This window comes from Pinus tabuliformis, chromosome 8, assembly GCF_031772625.1.
Source record: "Pinus tabuliformis cultivar Carrire ecotype Pingquan chromosome 8, CPIR1, whole genome shotgun sequence".
Taxonomy (NCBI): Eukaryota; Viridiplantae; Streptophyta; class Pinopsida; order Pinales; family Pinaceae; genus Pinus; species Pinus tabuliformis.
In genome coordinates, this window is record NC_142294.1 from 549,851,566 (window position 1) to 549,872,265 (window position 20,700).

The following is a 20,700-nucleotide window of genomic DNA, read 5'->3' on the forward strand; positions in this document are numbered from 1 at the left end:
CCAATCTTATGCAAAATTTTAAAAAAACTACACACCCTTTTTTTTCACTTTGTAAGAGCTCGATATTGAATCTATTGTATCTCTGTAACTGCAGATCTAGAATATTTGAAATATCATCCTCTGGTAGCCCTTTGAGTTCTCTTTCTAACCCTGCAATTCTTATAAATATTGGATTCTCCAAGGAAGAGTTATGCCAAATCTCCCACGGTGACCTGATTATAAACTAGTTTATTAGAGTGAACTTGTTCGACGTGCCATGTGCCACTGTTTTGACAATAGTACCTGAAACTGATACACAGAAAACTATAGGCCGTCCTCTTTCTGAAACTTCTTACGAAATTTCAATATGATGCTCAAAACAAAAGTTATGACAATTTTCCCTAGGTCACTTGTTTGGAATGTAATTCGGGAGTTTGCGAAAACCCTAACTTCCTCAGATCATATCTCCGCAAATATAGAGAGACAAGCTCTGAAATTCGGACCCGAAGTTCAGAACAATTTTAGCGCAAATTGTTTTTTGTTGTAGCTTCTGAAACCTCGCAGAAAAAATAAAAATAAAAAATAAAATAAAAAAGAATAAAAATAAATAATAATAATAATAATAAATAAATAATAAAAATAAAAATAATAAAAAATAAAAATAAAAATAAAAATAAAAAATAAATAAAATAAATAATAATAATAATAAAATAAAAAAATAAAATAAAATAAAGTTATAGCGAAAATTCCACGATGACCTGTTTGGAGCAGCGAAACCCTAGAATCAGCTCTGATACCAAATGTTAGGAAACCAACTCACAAAAAGATAGAAAAGATAGATCAATGCCTTAGAATTAAGCCTCTTCGAGGGGGCAACCTCCTTTACATTACACAAATGAACAATTCTTGGATGATACATATGACTAAACCTCCCTTCTATATATAGGATTCTAAGGCGTCACGATATAATCAAGCCGACATAACAGTAATAACATAAGGGCACAAAAATAACAATAGTGGGTTTCTATGGGGCATACTAATAACAATATGGGGACAATAGGGGCACAATAATAACAATAAGGGATACAATGACAATAATAATGGGGGAATCACTAGCATTATAGGGGCCTAACATTGATAATGTTAATGTTGAGACGATTGATATGTTGATTTCATTATATATACCTATGTTGTGCTAATCCAAATTTATTGGGAAGACAAGAGAACCTCCCCTGAACTTCACTAAGGTATGTTTATTATGTTTATATTTGGTTTCTTTGTCATGGTATGTTTGCAAGAGGAAGATCAGAGATGTAAAGCAAGATGGTGGATTATAGTTCACGTGAATCTCCTTATAGATCAATTGAGCAAAAGGGAGATGAGTACTCTCCTAACATAACACACACCTTGAGAAGTTTAAAGGAAAAAATCATGACTTATAAAGTAGATAATGACAAGATCATTCAGTCACAAGAAATACTTGCCAGGGCACAGGAAAAGCAAGTAGAGGTCAATGCATTGATCCTTCAGATTTTATCATATTTACAGAGATATGGGTAGCCATAAATTAGTTATGGATAGGAGGAAAGGACTAATAGGGAATATGGTAGCAGATATTATGGAGGACACAGGTCAGACAAGGATGACACTGTCAGAGGTGGTAGATGGATGTATACACTTAACAAGAGAGGTAGTGGTTATGGGTTCTATTCTAGCTCTAGATCCTAGAGACAACATGGTCATCATTGTTATCATCCCTACAAAAGGAGTGAGAAGAGATACTTGTAGGATGATTTTAAGAAATTCAAGCCGCCTACCTTCAATGGAGAGTTGAAGACACTGGAAGATGCAGAAGCATGGTTACTCGAGATGTGTCTGGTTGTGTTATATTCTTTCCATGACTAGCCCATGTAGTTAACCAGGGGGTTAGAGTGGGGGGCAGAGCCCCCTTTAGTTGTGCCAATTGTGTAGCGGGGGGGTGTAGGGGGGGGGTCACAGGCAGTTTGAGGTGTACCTGTAACCCCACTTTATGGGGTCCGGGGCAGCGCCCCAGAAAATTTTGGTTTTGGACCCTATGTTAGGTTGGGCGGACCGATCTATGGTTTTGTGCATGATTTTCGCACATGTTTTTGGACGCGATGGTTTTCAGTCCATGGTATTGGATGCTTCGGCATGTATAAATATGTATTATAACATTGAAAGGAACATAATGAAAAATCAAGCTTGTAGTCCCGATTTTGGGATCCAGGGGAAATCTATGTGTATATGTGTTTTATGTGTTATGCTCTCGCATTGTTTATTTTCTGTGTTTTAGAATTCGTATGCAGGTAATTTCTGTACAGGGTTAAAACCTACGTTTGGTATCGGAGCAGTTTTGGCTTCAAGGCGACGCCTTTTTTGCTGAGGGGTTTCACTCGGGCCTCTGGTAGACTCTTTTCAGTGGGAGATCTGCGAGATCAATTCTGGTGGTAAAAGAAGATGGTGAGCAGTGGAAAGATAGAGATCGAGAAATTTAATGGTCAAAGTTTTGAATTGTGGAAACTCAAGATGGAGGATCTGTAAGTGGGTAAAGATCAGTGGATCGCGATAGATCTGGGTACTAAACCAACTGGAGTGTCCGATGAAGAATGGAAGAAGTTGGATCAGAAGGCAAAGAGCATAATACGATTGTGTGTCTCAGATTTATTATTGCTGAATGTATCAGGGGAAGCTACAACGAAGGCTTTGTGGGACAAGTTAGGGACTTTGTACCAATCTAAGTCTCTGGTGAATAAATTGTTCCTGCGGAAAAAGCTATATAACCTGACGATGAAAGATGGAGACTCGGTGACAGAGCATCTGAACACATTTAATACTGTGGTAATTAGTTATTTAGCATCTGTTGATATTAAAATTTTAGATGAAGATAAGTGCATCAGTTTGTTGTGTTCTCTACTAGATTCGTGGGATAGTCTAGTTATTGCAATAGGTAGCAATGCAACTACCTTGTAGTTTGATGAAATAGTTTCATCCTTGCCGACGGAGGAGATGAGACGAAAAAAATATGGAGAGCCAGAATGGTGATGCCTTGTCTGTATGAGGACGGTCCCAGAATAGAAACAAAAATAAGTCATCGAGTGGGAGATCTAAATCTAGAGGGAGATCTAAATCTCTAGGAAAACCTGTAAAGGTGGTGTGCTGGAAATGTGGAAAGGAAGGGCACTACAAAAGGAACTGTAAATCTAAAGCTCCTGATAAAGGAAAGGGATCTGATGATGCTCCTTCTGCAGAGTTGACAACCACCTCAGATGAAGGTGGGGATGTGTACTTGGCTTCTTCAAGTACACATGTAGATCATGAGGCATGGTTGATTGGCTTAGGTGCATCCTTTCACTTCACTCCCCATAGAGAGTGGTTCTGCAAGTATGAGAAATACGATGGTGGTGATGTCTTCTTAGGGGATGATAGGAAGGCTAGAATCATTGGTCACAGAAAAGTAAAGTTGAAGTTGCAAGGTGGAAGGGTTAGAACACTTCTGGGCATTCTGCATATTCCGGCATTGGCCAGAAATCTGATTTTTGTAAGCAAGCTTGATGATGCAGATGTAAAAATAGTGTTCGAGAAGGATACGTGCAAAATGGTTCGGGGAGCACTAGTATTGATGCGGGGATTTCGAATTGGAACTCTGTACAAGCTGCAAGGTAGCACTGTTATTGATGGGTACAACAGTTATGTGGTTCCTGAAAGTGGAGCAGAAAATCTAGTGGTCTTTGGAGAGAAGACCATGTTGTGGCATCAAAGGCTTGGACATATTGGAGAGAAGGGCCTTCAAATACTTCATGGTAAAGGTATGGTAGAAGGTATGAGTAATAGCTCTCTGGATTTTGATTTCTGTGAAAATTGTGTATATGGGAAGCATAATTGGGTGAGTTTCCCCTCTGGTAGTAAGAGGGCAAAACAGATATTAGAGCTTGTGCACAGTGATGTGTTTGGACCTGTGAAGGTTCCATCACTGGGTAAGTCTGTGTACTATGTATCATTTATAGATGACTTCTCAAGGAATACATGGATATATTTCCATAAAAAGAAATCTGAAGTCTTTGACAGATTTAAAGAATTTAAGGCTCTCGTGGAAAATCACACAGAGAAGAAGATAAAGGTGCTGAGGACAGATAACGGTGGAGAGTTTTGCAGTAAGGAATTTGAAGAATTCTATAAGAAGTGTGGTATAGCACGGCATAAGACTACTCCATATACACCTTAGCAAAATGGAGTTATAGAAAGAATGAACAAGACGTTGATGGAAAGGGCAAGAAGCATGCTCAGTGGTGTCGGGTTAGGACAGGAATTCTAGGTAGAGGTGATGGAGACAGCATGTTACCTGGTCAATAGATCACCTTCATCAGCGTTGGAGGATAAGACTCCATAAGAGGTATGGACTGGTAAGAAACCCTCTCTTTCACATTTGAGGGTCTTTGGATGTGATGCATATGTACATGTTCCAAAGGATAAACGAACCAAGTTGGATAGTAAATCTAAAAAGTGCATCTTTATTGGGTATAAGGATGGTTTAAAGGGTTATAAGCTTTGGAACCCAACAACAAGGAAGGTTGTGTGCAGCCGAGATATGGTGTTCAGAGAGATGAAAGATGTTATTAAACATGAAGTCCAACCAAAGGAACCTGAGAAGATAGAGTTTGATCTAAAGGAGGAAGAATCGGACTCTATAGCAGAGGAGGAATCAGAAGATGAAGAGCCACAAACTCCGGCTGTGAGAAGATTAGTTTGAGAAAGAAGGCAGCCAGAAAGGTATAGTCCTTCTGCTTTCTGTTCAAATTTTGCTTTGTCTGTTATTGATGATGATCCCAGAACTGTGAAGAAAGCAATGGATTCAGAGGATGGAAAACTCTGGAAAGAGGCCATGGTTGATGAAATGGCATCTTTGCACAAAAATGAGGATTGGGATCTGGTGGAGTTGATGGCTGGAAGGAAACCCATTGGCAGCAAATGGATGTTCAAAAAGAAGACAAATGTAGAAGGAAAAGTGGAGAAATACAAAGCTCGGTTGGTAGCAAAAGGTTATTCCCAGGTGCCGGGAATTGATTTTGGTGATATTTTTTCTCCTGTTGCCAAGGTAACTTCTATTAGATTACTTTTATCTGTTGCTGCTGCTTTTGATTTTGAGGTAGAACAGATGGATGTGAAGACAAAATTTCTTCACAGGGATCTGGAAGAGGAGATCTACATGAAGCAACTTGAAGGCTTTGCGGTGAAGGGTAAGAAAGAACTGGTATGCAAGTTAAAGAAGTCTCTGTACGGGTTAAAATAGTCACCAAGGATGTGGTATAAAAAATTTGATACATTTATACGGGGACTTGGCTTCACCAGAAGCAAAGCAGATCACTGTGTATATTTTAAATTAATTGGTGACCGTGTTATTTATCTGGTCTTGTATGTGGATGATATGTTGTTGGTTGGAAATGATAAAGAAATTATCCAGGATTTGAAGACCCAGTTGTCCTCCATATTCGACATGAAAGATCTTGGTGCTGCAAACTATATTTTGGGCATAGAAACTAAAAGAGATCAGGCAAAGAGGAAGCTCTAGTTAAACCAAAGGAAGTATGTTGAGATAATACTGCAGAGGTTTAATATGCAGGATAGTAAACCGGTGAAGGTTCCTATTCTTGTAGGTGTAAAGTTATCTGCTGAACAGTGTCCCAAGACACAAGAAGAGGAAGAGGACATGTCCCGTGTTCCATATGCAAGTGCAGTCGGTAGCCTGATGTATGCAATGGTTTGTACTAGACCAGACATTGCACATGCAGTGGGAGTATTGAGCAGGTTTATGTCAAAACCAGGAAAGGAGCATTGGACAACAGTGAAGCGGGTTTTTAGGTATTTTCGTGGCACTAGTGATTATGGTTTGTGCTACCAAGGAAGACCAGGATTGGACAGAGTGTTGGATATTCATGGCTTTGTTGATGCAGACTGGGCTGGAGATCTGGATCAGAGAAGATCTACAAGTGGGTATGTGTTTAACCTATTTGGAGGTGTAGTCAGTTGGATGAGTAAGAAACAATCTGTAGTGGCACTATCAACTACAGAGGCAGAATACATGGCAACCACTCATGCAAGCAAGGAAGCAGTCTGGTTGCAGAGATTGTGTTCAAGTATGGGGTTAGTACAGGGAGCTATAAGGATAGACTATGATAGCCAAAGTGCAATCTTCTTGGCAAAGAACCCCACATATCATTCAAAGACAAAGCACATTGTTGTTCAGTATCACTTTGTGAGGGATATGATAGAAGACAAAAAGGTGTTGTTGGTAAAGTTGGACACTTTGAAGAATATTGCAGATGCATTGCCAAAATCTGTGAGCTCTGAGAAGTTATCTTGGTGTAGAGAGACTATGGGAATTTCAGGGCTGGAAACATGACTAAGCTCTCTTGTGGCCCCCTGTGGAAAGAAAACAACAAGTGGGAGAATTTTGGGTTGTGTTATATTCTTTCCACGACTAGCCCACGTAGTTAACCGGGGGGTTAGAGGGGGCGGCGGAGCCCCCTTTTGTTGTGCCGATTATGTAGTGGAGGGGGTCATAGGGATTTGAGGTGTACCTGTAACCCCACTTTATGGGTTCCGGGGTAGCGCCCTGGAAAATTTTGGTTTTGGACCCTATGTTAGGTTGGGCGAACCCACCTATGGTTTTGTGCATGGTTTTCACACATGTTTTTGGATGTGATGGTTTTTGGTCCATGGTATTGGATGCTTCGGCATGTATAAATATGTATTATAACATTGAAAGGAACATAATGAAAAATCAAGTTGGTAGTCTTGGTTTCGGGATCCAGGGGAAATCTCTATGTATATGTGTTTTATGTGTTATGCTCTTGCATTGTTTATTTTCTGTGTTTTAGAATTCGTATGCAGGTAATTTTTGTACAGGGTTAAAACCTACAGGATGAAGAAGTTCTTTGAGCTACATGAATATACAGAGAATATGAAAGCCAAGATAACTATTTCCAGTCTCAAGGGAAAATAAAACATCTGGTGGGAAGATGTGAAGTGTGTCAGAGGCATCAAGACAAAGGAGATCAGTTGACATGAATTCAAGAGACTCTTAAGAAAGAAGTACTTGTTAGAGAGATACTATGATGGTAAGGCTAAGGAGTTCTACAAATTGAAGAATTGATCTATGAAAAATGAAGAGTACATGGCTAAGTTCTTGGAGCTGTTGAGGTATGTACCATATCTTAAGGATGATAAAAATGAAGGTTCAAATATTTGTTAGCGGATTTCCTTTAGCATTTAAAGATCAAATTGAGTATGATGAGCCTCGAATTTAGGAGGAAGTAATTGGCAAGTTGAAACATTGTTATGAGTAGACTAAGCATAAGTTGAAGCCTAACTAGGGTTAGAAAGGTAATCACAAGACTAAAGGAAAGTTGGATAAGAAGCAAATAAGACCTCAGGATGAAGGTAACAAGGAGAATGTAGCACCGTACAAAAAAATCAATGCAGTTTACAGAGGACAGGGATTTCAGTCTGAGGAACATAACAAGGGTGACGAAAAGAAGCCTTTTCAATGTTAGACATGTGACAAGGATCATTGCAGGAGATATTTTCCATAACATCAGGGTGGAAGACCTTAGATTTACATCTTAGGAGGCACATATAATTGGGGATGTTAGATAGAGTACTCCTCGGATTTATGAAACATTAGATAATAGGTAGGATGATCATCAGACATCTATTACTGAGGTGTAAGGTAAGCTTTGTGATCAATTTGTTTCTATTTTGATTGACCCTAGATCTAACTATAGTTATATCAGTATTGACCTGGTGGATAAGTGTTGCTTGAATAAAGAAGTGCATGTTGAGTCTTGGTTGGTGAAGTTGGCTGCAAGTACCAAGAAACGAGTTCATCATTGGGTGACAGATTGTGCATTTGAGCTAAATGGTATGCCTTCATCCACACATCTAAATGTGCTTCCCTTGGGTTCATACAAAAGTGATTTTGGGTATGGATTGGTTGTATCTTCACATGACTAAGGTATATTGTTACGAGAAGGCTATTAGGTGCTTGGAAGATGATGGAGAGAAGAGAATCGTGTAGAATAATAAGAAGGCTATTGGGCGCAGGAAAGGATGTGTATGGTTTGCAGTTAATATTTCTAGTGACAAAGGGAAGGATGTTGAGGATGTTGAGGATGTTGAAGTCTTGAAGAGGTATCTTATCTTGCAACAATTTTAGGAAGTATTTCTAGCATATATTTCAAAGTTACCACATAATAGGAAAGTGGACTTATCTATTGAGTTGGTACTAGGAGCAACACCAACATCTAAGGCACCTTACATGATGAGCACTCCAGAGTTAGTGGAACTAAAGTTGAAGCTTAAGGAAATGCTTGATAAGGGATACATAAGGCCAAGTGTGTCACCTTGGGGTGCACCAGTATTGTTTGTGAAGAAGAAGGATGGTACTCTTAGCTTGTGTATTGATTATAGGTAGTTGAACAAGGTGACGATCAAGAACAGGTACCCTTTGCCGCAAATTGATGACTTGTTTAATCAGTTGAAAGGAGAAACAATGTTTTCAAAGATTGACTTGAGATCATAATATCATCAGGTATACATAAAAAAATAGGACATTTACAAAACCACATTCCACACCAGGTATGGGAATTATGAATTTGTAGTAGTTCCTTTTGGTCTTACTAATGCTCCAACTACTTTCATGTGTTTGATGAATAGTGTTCTGTGTCCTTATCTGGAAAATTTTGTGATAATGTTCACTGATGACATATTGATATATTCTAATAATGAGGAAGAGCATGCAGAACATCTAGAAGTAGTGTTAATATTGTTGAGAGAGAATCATTCGTATGCCAAGCTTAGTAAGTGTAGTTTCTTTCAAACAAAATTTCATTACTTTGGACATGTTGTTTCCAAGGAAGGTATAACAGTGGAACCAGAAAATATCAGAGCTATCATGGAGTGGGAAACTCCTAGGGATGTGGATGAGGTCAGATCATTCATAGGACTAGAAGATTATTACGAGTAGTTCATCGAGACTTCTCATAGATTATCTATCCTATTACATCCTTGAAGTGAAAAGGGAAGAAATTTGAATGGACTAAGAAGCGTGCAATTAGTTTTGAGTAGTTGAAGCAATTTATTACAAATGCTCCAGGCTTGAAGATTGCAGATCTCGATAAAGAGTTTATGGTATGTACGTATGCTTGCAAGAGAGGACTTGGTGGAGTCATGATGCAGGAAGGACATGTGGTATGCTATGAGTCAAGGAAATCGAATGAGCATGAGCAGAACTATGTGAATCATGATCTTGAGTTAGCAGCTATCATTCATGCATTGAATATGTGGAGACAATATCTTCTTGGCAAGATGTTCATCTTGATGAGAAATCAAAGTGGGTTGAGGTACTTATTTGACCAACCTAATTTGAGTTCTAGGTAAGCTATATGGTTAGATACTCTCACTGAGTTTGACTTCGAGATCAGGTACATAAAGGGAAGGAGAACATGGTTTCTAATGCTCTTAGTAGAAGAGTGCAGGTGAATCACATTGCAACAATGAGTTCTTATGGGGCAGACTTGCAGGAGCAGATCTTGCAAGAAGGAAAACATGATTATAGGTATCAGTAGTTGAGGCATAGGTTACAACAGTAGGGTGAAGGTGATAGGGATGAGGAGTATCATCTCACGGTAGATGGCTTGGTCCAATTCAGGAACATGATTTATGTACCAAACAACAATGAGCTCAAGAATATTACCTTGATGGAGTTTCATGTTAAGTCGTATTCAGGTCACCTGGGATATCATAATACATTAACATCAGTTAAGAAATACTATCATTGGCTGAACTTGAATAAATAGGTGGCTATGTGTGTTGCAAAATGTGTGGGCTGTCAATAGGTAAATGTAGAGTGTAAGCATACAAGTGGTCTATTGTAGTCGATTGTGATTCCAGAGTTGAAATGGAAGATCGTTTCCATGGAATTCATTATAGGTTTTCCGATTACATCGAGATAACATGATTCTATTATGGTTGTGGTTGACATGTTAAGTAAGGTAGCACACTTCATTGCAGTTAATTCTATGAATTCAACTGGTGAGGTAGATCATAGTTTCATTAGGGGGATAGTGATATTGCATGGTGTTCCTAAGAAGTTTGTATTCGACAAAGATGCCAAGTTCACTTCTAGGTTTTGGAAAGAGTTTTTTGTAGGTTTGGGGACAAATTTGGCTTTAAGTACAACTTATCATCCATAGATAGATGGACAGATAGAGAGAGTCAACAGGATTCTTGAGGACATGTTGAGAATGTACATCATGGATCAATAATGGAAGTGGAAAGAGTATCTTCCAGTAGTAGAGTTTGAATATAATAATGGGTATTGAGAGTCCTTGAAGATGAATCTGTTTGAGGCACTTTATGGGCTGAGTTGTAATAATCCTATCAATTAGAGTGATCCAGTGAACAAGGTTTTGATTGGACCGGATATGTTGGCAAAGATGGAAAGGGAAATGCAGGTTATTAAGAGGAATATAAAGGAAACACCGGACAAACAAAAGATTTATGTAGATCAACACAGGGTATTTAAGGAGTTGAGGTTGGGGAACATGTTTACTTGTGCATCAATCCTAAAAGGGGCTCCTTGAGGACTTAATCATGTGCCAAGATGGGACCTCGATATTGCGGGCCTTTCAAGATCCTCGAGAGGATTGGACCAGTGACCTACCCACTTGCACTATCTGTAACAATGAAATTCCATGATGTTTCCATGTTTCATTGCTTAAGAAGTATGTCCAGAATACTGATAATGTGATTGACTGATTTGTTCTTCCTTTAGGTGGAACTAGAGGGAGAATTCCAACCATAACCATAATGCATATTGCAACGGAAACAACTCATGCTCCATAACAAAGAAATCGAGCAGGTTAAAGAGAAATGGAAGCACTTTGGGCCCGATGAAGCTACATGGGAGATAGTTTATCAAATGCAGGCTATGTATCCTTCATTATTTTCTTATTCGAGAAAATGTGTTTTTGGTATATGTATATGTATATATGGATGTTTTTAAAGATATTGCAATGAGCTATGTTATAAATCTCCAATAAGTGGTATGATTTTCATGTTTGCCATGTTAGTCATGGTTTACAATAGTTTTTCATTGTAAATATTTCATCGAGCTATGTTATAAAGCTCCATGGCAAGTATGTGTTTTTTTTTCAACGATTTGTTGGTTGTAGGTGTCATTGAACATCGATGATGGTGTTCCCCCAAGGGGGAGGGGTTTGTAACAACCCCTGGTTGATTTTCCATGTAAATAAAATAATACCAAGGTCATGGAACACATATTCCAAGCTGAATGTTGGGAAAAGCATAGTGATGGGTATCACTTGTGATTAATTAATGGTTATGGAAATTGGCAAAGACAAAGCGACAATAGTTGGCATTTTATTTATGAAATAAAGGAAAATAGGAGAAAAGGAATATGAAAATACACGTATTTGCATGACAGTAAATTGGAGGAAAAATGAAGGAAAATGAAGAAAATAGAGGCCCCAATGATAAAAAGGCTTTTGAGGATCAGTTCACACCTTTTTCTAGTTAACATTTGTCAGTTTAACTTTGGATTTCTCCTCTATTCTCTCACTCTCTCATACTCTTGCACACTTAGAGTATTCTTGGAGAATTATTGGAGCACTTTTGCATACATTAGATTTGGAAAAAGAAGGCAAATAAAAGCAGGAAAGCGTAATGGAACAATTGGATTAAAAATTACAACTAGATTTCTTTGCAGGTAACAAGTTGCATGTGTGATTTCCTTGCTGATTTCTAGATTCATGGTATATGCATGTGATTTTCTAGTTATATAATGTCATTGACATGGATAGTTTCCTAGATTAACAGTGGTTTTAGCCTTGCCTTGCCATTTCTTGGATAGCCATGTTGTTGTGTGCTTTCCACTTGTGTTTTTCTGGTTGCTGCTCAGGTTCCTTATGGTTATGGGTTGGAACAAACAGTCTGGAAGCCCTAGAACAACTTGGGTTGAGTTACTAGTCCTAGAGCCTAGGTTGGAACAAACACTCTGGAACCCTTGGTGGGTTGAGTTACTAGTCCCTGGAGGCGGGTTGGACAAATGCTCTGGAGCCCTGGAAGGTTGTGGGTTGAGTTACTAGTTCCTAGAGCCCTCGACAACTTAGGTAGAGACTGATTTAGTTTGTGTTAGTGATGTCCAACCGTATAGGTGGAATCACTGTGGTTGAGGTGATTTGACCTCTAGAAGCCCTGGTTGGTTTTGTTTTGGTTTATTCTATGAGATCCCACATTCATTATTGGAATATGGCACAGGGTGATTGCTTGAAAGAGGTATTTGGTTCAGCCCAATCTATGATCAAGTGGAAGTCCCTGAATTGGTTTCTATTTTCATATGTTAATATGATACATTTCCTTATTGTGATCTATGAACATTTGTAGTGTTTACGTTGATGATATTATAGCAGAGTTTCCATGGTTTCTATGTTGGTTATATGATGTGTATTATCTATGGCTTTTGTCATGAATTGTTTAGTTATTGATTGTTTGATGAATATATGGACTAATAAGTGTTGTTGTAGTTATGCGGAGAGGGTTGCATAGAGCCTTCTTGGTGATTCTAAAATGAATCTCAGGCTATTATGATCAGATATGCATTCATGACTTGTAGCTTACAATGTGTTTGGTGAAATGACTAGTATGTTTTGGTTTGTCTAGGTTAAGTTCTTGATTTGAGTTTGAATGTTTAGTTTTCCTCATGTCAATAATGATTCTGTAAAGTCTCAAGCAGTTATGGGTAGTGGTTTGGAGGTTGGCCTAGAATTGTGGCTCAGATCTCAGGACTGCACCCTCTGAACTGAGCAAGTTGGGTCACGATTGAATGGAGGCAATGTTGTGCATGTGGTTGAAAGCCTATAACCGCACCCAAGCCCTTTCAAGCATGTGGTTGGGGATCTAGGTCAATGAAAAAGATCCTCAGCTTAGGTTTTGGTCACCTAGGGTGGTCCTTTGGCACTTGAGTGTCCTGTAGCACTGAGGGATGTTGTGAGTTGTCAGTTTGTAGGCCCTGCTTCCTTAACTAGAGCTTGGAGGTTAGGTCATGTCATTGTAACTCTTCATCTCATATTTACCCTCACAGACTGGTGAAATTGGGTAAATGTGGGAGGGGGTGGTTACAATTTGATGCTACTCCATAATCATGTGCCTATATTGAGGATGATATCTTGATCTACTAAGTGGTAAAATTCCACACACACACAAAAAAAAACCCTTTTTTCCATGGGGTATATAAATGCCTCTTCTTGGATTTCTAATTCTTTGTTGCAAATGTAGGGGGCGTCCTAGATCATGAAAAATAACCGAGAAGTGGGCAACTTGAGGGTTGGATGTTTTGATAAGAAATTGACATGCAACCTCTTTGAAGGACGTGTTTTTCTCATTTAGGAATTATATCATTTTTGGTGAAAATAACAACAAGGACCATCCTAGAGATGATGGATGCTAATACTACTATGCTTGGGGAGGAAGAGGTTTCCAAAGTATAGAGTAATACAAATTCTCAATAGTGTAGGAAGAGACTAGGACCTAACTTGACAAGAACAAGTTGCTTCAAAGATATCAGGGTGATTTAGAACTACCAGGGAAAGACATCTCAAGTGTTATGGGTGGAGATGAAAGGGGAAGAGGGGCAACCAACAAAGAGACTACAATTGAGGAAATCATAACAATGGAAGCTAAAGAGAAACTAGGGTAGAAACCCTGACTACATGAACTCAAGCAACCTCACAAAGGGAGCTCATAGAGACCCAATTTTCAATCACTATCTTCAGTTTCTTGGATGTGGGTTTGGAAGAAAAAAATCTTTCTTGTGCACCTTAACTTGATGTTCAAAACATTGTTTAGGTAATTAGACCTTGAATTCTTATCTCTCTAATTAATTTTTAAAGCCATTTTTTCAAAAGTGGCAAAACTTAGCATAACATAGTTATCAATCAACTGTGAGGACAACCATCATTAGTTTCTATCTATGAATGTAGGTTGAGTCATCACTATTGTTGAAGGAAAATCATATCACCTTAAATGACTCATCGGTGGTTTGTAAGGGGGTAGAATTTCGCTCTTGCCAGATGCCTCTTAATCTTTGTTTATTAAAATATTTCCTTACATCTAATGAAGACAATCTTAGCTAATTAGATGCAATACTAGGTTTAGTCCAAGACTAGAAAATAACATCAATCATAATAATATCCATAAGAAAATCAAACTCCTTGCAACCATAATTAAAGTTATCCAAAATAATATTATGAAAATTTTAATAACATTTAACCTTAATTCCATATACATAAACTAAATATTATATAAACTATAATTTAACATAATCAGTTATTATTATTATTATTATTTTTGGTCTTATAACATTTTTTAATAAAATAATGTCCCTTGATATAATGAATTATTAAAATCCTATGGGATTTAATTACTTATCTTTTAAGTTAATACAAAAGCTATTGAAGGCACGTTGATACGATCTAATGTTGAACCATTGAATGCACAATAATAAAGAGTGTTAAATGTTCAAATAATTTAATGATATGAAAAAGGATAGTAAATGGTTTATTATTTATTATTGATTCAAAGTGTGTTATAACTATGATAATGTTGGGAATCCATACAATTTAGAGCACATGGTATAGTTTCCAATGAAGTTCAAGTATCACATCACATACCATCGAGTTGTGAAAGTGTAAAGGGTGTGTACTCTATTCCACCCTATACGGGTAGGGGAATATATATGTGAAATCTAAAAGGAAGGGGCCCATTGAGATGTCATTACGTGTGTGTAAGTCAGCAAGGGAAAAAAATGGGGTGACAAGGAAGTCACCGAGGGTTCTGACATGTGAGGTAAGAGGGCGAGAGTGGACAAGGTCATTTTGACTATGGGTAGTAAAAGAAAGTTCTAAAGATTGAACACATGAATGTTCCCATAAATTACGAGATACTTCATAGTATATTTATAAAATATTTTATTTTGTTACATTTATGTTTAGATTGAGATTTATTTTGTTTATTGCTTTGAGTTAGGTTGAGGATAATTATTTTTTATAATTTTTATTTAGTTTAGGTTTTGTTTTCCTATTTAATGAGGGAGGTTGCATTGTAGCCCGTCCTTGTTTTGAGTGGGGAGGAGGGTTTGACAAGCCCAAGTGTCGAATAACTCAGTCATATAATAAACAACAAGATAGTGAGCCAAAGCAAGATCTAGACCATCTTTGATTCACACGTAAGCAAAGATATAGATTGCAAGGCTATTTCTCTGAACCACCTGCAATTACTAACTTTGTACTCCAATGAATGATTGCAGAGAAGTCTTTTATGGATTTGATCTTGTCATTGTGGCAAATATTGAAGAGAAAAAATTAAAGCCAAACAACATAAATGCCTCACTTATTGACAGAAAAAGAGTGATCTTAGTCATTTAAAGAATGATGTCTCATATTGCCTTTACCCCACATAAGATAAATCCCTTATATTTCAAGACAGAGTGTAACTGGATCAACAATGATATCTCACTTGGGAAGCAAGAACAAACTCAGCCAGCAATGCATAGATACACCTTCTATAGTCACATGTTGTTTTAGACCTTTTATTGCCCATAGAGAAAAGTTTCAACTTTTTGATGAAGAAGGATGTGGAAAGCGAAGAATCTGCTTTACATATTATACTCACATAGATACATTATTATATCTGCATCTCTACGTTGAAAACCATGCCAGTCATTGTTGGTAGTTCTCAATCTCTTCTCTAATTCGAATTGATATATATGAGCTCGCACATGGAGAAGTCCTAGCCATGAACCGCAGACCTGCTACAATATATATTAATATTTGATATAGGCATATTCTCCTGTCAATGAAAAAGAATAATACTTCATTCAATGTGACCTAGTTCCAAAAGAATAATACTATGGACTAATACTAGAGCAAAGTCCATACCGGAACCAGACTAAAGTCAGCCAAGTGCTGCTGATGCCAGAGAGCTAGGCTAAGAGGATCCACTTTGTGACTCTACTTGGGGTGGAACAACTACTACAACTCCTAAAAAATTCTTAATATACGATCTTACATAGATACGTGTTCATATATTATCTAACCACATATACGTATTACACTTGGATTTGCACCTATATGTTTCACACTTGGAAGATATGTACAGTTAATCACACTGCAACAAAAGAAATGTTACAGCTTGTGGTTGATCGAGTCTTCCCCTCAGTAACAAAGAGGGCTAAACCCATTACCTCACATAGGATCATTTATTTGGGTTGGCACTAGGGGAGTTGATTTCGTGGTTTTTTGTCAATTCATATTCGTGGAAGATAGGATCCTCATTTCAATTAGTGAACCCCAGTAAAAAGCAAGTAGTTCGGCGGCCATGAAGAGGCTAGACTTGCTTAAGCATTACAATTCACACTATCTGTGCAAGCACAACGTTGGCTACTACTTCAGTTCTGTCATGAAGGTGAGAAAAAAAAGACGAATTGGTTGGAATTGAATAATTTGATTGAACTGCATTATGGGCAATTTCCTGAGTTTTTTTGGCCTGTTTCAATTTTCTGAGTTTTTTTGGCCTATTTCTGGCATGTTGCAGTGAAAAATATTCTCTTAGCTTTATGTCCTACAACTAAAAGAAAGTGTTATAAGGCTTCATGAAGAAAATGTTGTAGCATGTATGTTGTAGATGTAGCATTACATAGATTTGTGGAAGATGGATCTACCTTTCACCGAAAGCAAGCACAGTATATGACGGAGGTTCCCAACTGAGAGATGCAAAAATGACACAGGACTTATTTCCTTACAAGAGGCCACACGAGGTAGACCTTAGACTTGTATAAGGTGTGGAAGAAAATATGGGGTTGCCATGAACAAAGAAATGAGGTTTTCCAAGACATTGAAATGGAAATGAACAACATTGAAATGGAACAGAATAGAGAACTACCAAGTCGGTCTCATGTCAGGAAATTAGCCAACTAGCCCACAACGAGAATGCTAAAGAGGGCCATCGTGAAAGTAGTTGAAGTTGCCTACATCAACGGAGAACTAAGGAGTCATTTCTCATCCCTTGCAACACAATGCCAAAATGGTGAAGTTATTGATTATCCACCAAGCCGGTCTCATGCTAGGCAATTAGCCCACAATGAGAATGTTCAAGAGGGCTGCCATGAAAGTAGTTGAAGTTGCCTACATCAAGGGAGAATTGAGGAGCCCTTTCTCATCCCTAGAATGTTAAAGAGGGCCGCCATGAAAGTAGCTGAAGTTGCCTACATCAAGGGCATCAAGGGAGAATTGAGGAGCCCTTTCTCATCCCTTGTAGCACAGTGCCAAAATGGTGAAGTTATTGATTATCCACAGAGTTGGTCTCATGCTAGGCAATTAGCCCACAATGAGAATGCTAACGAAGGCCACCATGAAAGTCACTGAACCTACATGAAGGGATAACTGAGGAGCCCTTTCTCATCCCTTACAGCGCAACACCAAAATGGTGAAGTTCTTCAGAGGAAAAGTGAAAGTTGCAGAATGATGAAAAGTGAAGGTCGTCGAACATTAGGTGAAACTGGAGCTATAGGTGGCACATGCATGGTGTGCAAGTGGTTGTTATAAGGCAGAGCCAAGATATAAAGCAAGGCCAATTACCCAAACAAGTATAACACATAACATAGCATTTAACACTAGAGACTAATGTTAGCATTAGTCTACATTATGAACCTATACGATTAAAAAAACACACATAATATATGGTTCGGCTCAGGAAGAGGCCAAATAAGATGGTGAAACCATATGTGCCTAAAAAATTTGCTTATACATGATCGAGAAGACTAACAAACAGGTAAATTATGTTTTAACATCGCCATATCGATTACAATAGTCTCAGCCGAGCCTACGATAGGGACTAGGGACTAATAAGAGAAATGGTAAAACAATTACCAACTAGGGACTAATAAGAGAAATGGTAAAACAATTACCTTTTGCTTTTAATTAAGTTCTTATATTATTTTTTTTACTTAGATAACTAAGTGCAATGAATATTTTTTTTTTAGGAAAAAATCATAACATTCATCACTAGACACTATAAAATGAAGATTACATTTTGTATATGCTCAATGGCACATAAAAATAAATCCTTTAATGGTATAAAGCTTGGAACCAAATAACGATCAGCATCTATCAGAGACAGTAAAACACACATCTATCCAAAATATGACATAATATGTAGGATATTGCATCCCCGCTGAGAATATAAACTATTCAAAAATTTACAAAACATTTATGCCATGTATGTGTCTAGTCCATAATATAACCAGGAAATATATCATAGAACGATATAAACAAACAATATCATCAATTATGAGTATATTTTTCAAACATCGAGAATCATCTCAATAAAAGGCTTGTGGTAGTAGTGGTGTTCCTGATCCTCCATGTGTTCCTTTATATGTCATGTTCCCATTGCCCGAGGAGCACCTTCTTTGGACAATGCATCAGCCTCCTCATTCCACTCCTTGTAAATGTGGGAAAATTATATAGAATCAAAAGACTGTCTCACGAAGAAAATATCCTCCAAAATGGGCCCTAGAGTGTGCACATTACAACGCATTGAATCGTCGAACCAGTTAATAACAAGTTGTGAGTCCCCAAAAATTTGGATTCTGCGAATTTTCTTTTTAGTAACAAAAAGGAATAGGAGTTTGAGTGACATTAGCTCAACATAGTTGTTTGAGTCGTGACCTAGTCCAAGCTTCATTTTGAAAGAGAGATTTTTGGATAGATAAGAAGAAATACCTCCTCCACATGATCCATCAACTAAAGTAGCTCCATCAAAGTAAGTCCATGGGAAGGAAAGGTCAATATATTCTTCTGCTATAACATGTGCCCTTGGAGCAACCATTATATCCGTGATGAGAGAGAAAGTTGCTACAAACTTTGTAGCCACAAAGGCAGGTACAATTGTTTTGTCCAAAAAGACTTCAACATTTATTGCAATCCAAATACCCCAAGAAAAAAGTAGAGGCAAAACTTTTAATTTTTTCTCAAAAGATGCTCTTCCACTAGGTTTCCCAGGTCACCCCATATGTGTCACCATTCCATTTATAAGCAATGTTCATAGATGGGCAAACATGATGCCAAACAACTGATGTGAAAATGCAAGAGAGGAAGGGATATGATACCGACTCAACCTTGCATTTACAAAGGGGGAACCAATTTGGATCGGTGATCCCACGCTTTGATAAATTACCCCTTGTAGGCACACAGTTTTCCAATATACGCCACTGGAAAATGCACAATTTAGCTATATATTTAACCTTCCATAACTTCTTCCACCACCATGCTATGTTCTTAGAAAATTTGTCTTCGATAAGGAAGGCATAACCCGATTTTGGAGTGTAAACACCTGCATTTACGTGCACTGATACCAATTCATCTTCCCTGTCTCTAATCCTGACATGAGACACATTTAAGTTATGAATGTATCTAAGCCATGAATTCCACCAGTCCATTGGTAGATTGAGTTATTGGGCAATTAACCAACCCTAACCCCAACTAGATGTCCTATCTAGATCAACAATTGAGTCTAATGTAAAATTTCCTTGGTCATGCAAGAAATCAATTATCTCTCGGGGTAATCTAAAATCACGACCACACCCAACCCATGGATCAATCCCAATACATGTGTAATGCCCTACTTGAACCTATTATTTTACATTACCTTATTAGCCTACCTACCGAGTGATTGACTTTGTGCCTAATTACAATAATTATTATTAGTATATGTACGAGGTATGTGTATGCTAGCTACATACCCGCACCTCCCACAAATACACTAGTATTCTAAAGCTTAACGTGATGGATGATTAAATAAATGGTTAATTGTGATTAATGATTATTTAAACTTAAAACATGATTTATAATCACTGATTATATTTTAAACATGATTCATTTAAATTATTAAATTAAGGACATTCTTCAATTTTGATTAACATTTCTAAAACAATATTATTGAATGGTTATATTTATTAGAATAGCATTATTTTATTAAGTGTTGATATTTATTAAAATAATGATATTGTTGAATGATTATATTTATTACTATAACTTTATGTTATTTAATGGTGATAATTTATTAAAATAATGATATGAAATGGTAATATTTATTGGATTAATAACGGGTGGTTGGGGATGTACCACCTGAAGGTTAGTGAAAGGATAAGGAGTAAATGGAAGGATAAGGAGGGAGAGGCTTGACGAGATGTCAGGTGGGTTGGGGGGGGGGGGTGAAATTCAATAACATCAAAACCAAGGTTGGGGCGACATTCATGAGAGGCAGTGGGGACTGATGAGGAAGGGAGGATAATACAAGGAAGGGGGGATGGAAGAGGGGCCTTGATTTTTTTTTTTTTGTGAGGACTATTCAAATATATTTCAAAAAAATTCAGAGAAAAAAAAAGTTTTAGGTTTATAAAACATCACTATTTCTTCATGAGCATGAACATAATTTAATTTGATTTGAAACATGTATAGCTTATAACAATTTGAACTTGTAACAATTTACATAAATAAAATAATTAACAGAAGAATACTTGATCTAGTGACTTGGTTTGTGACTCGGTTGGAAGGATCCTGTTGG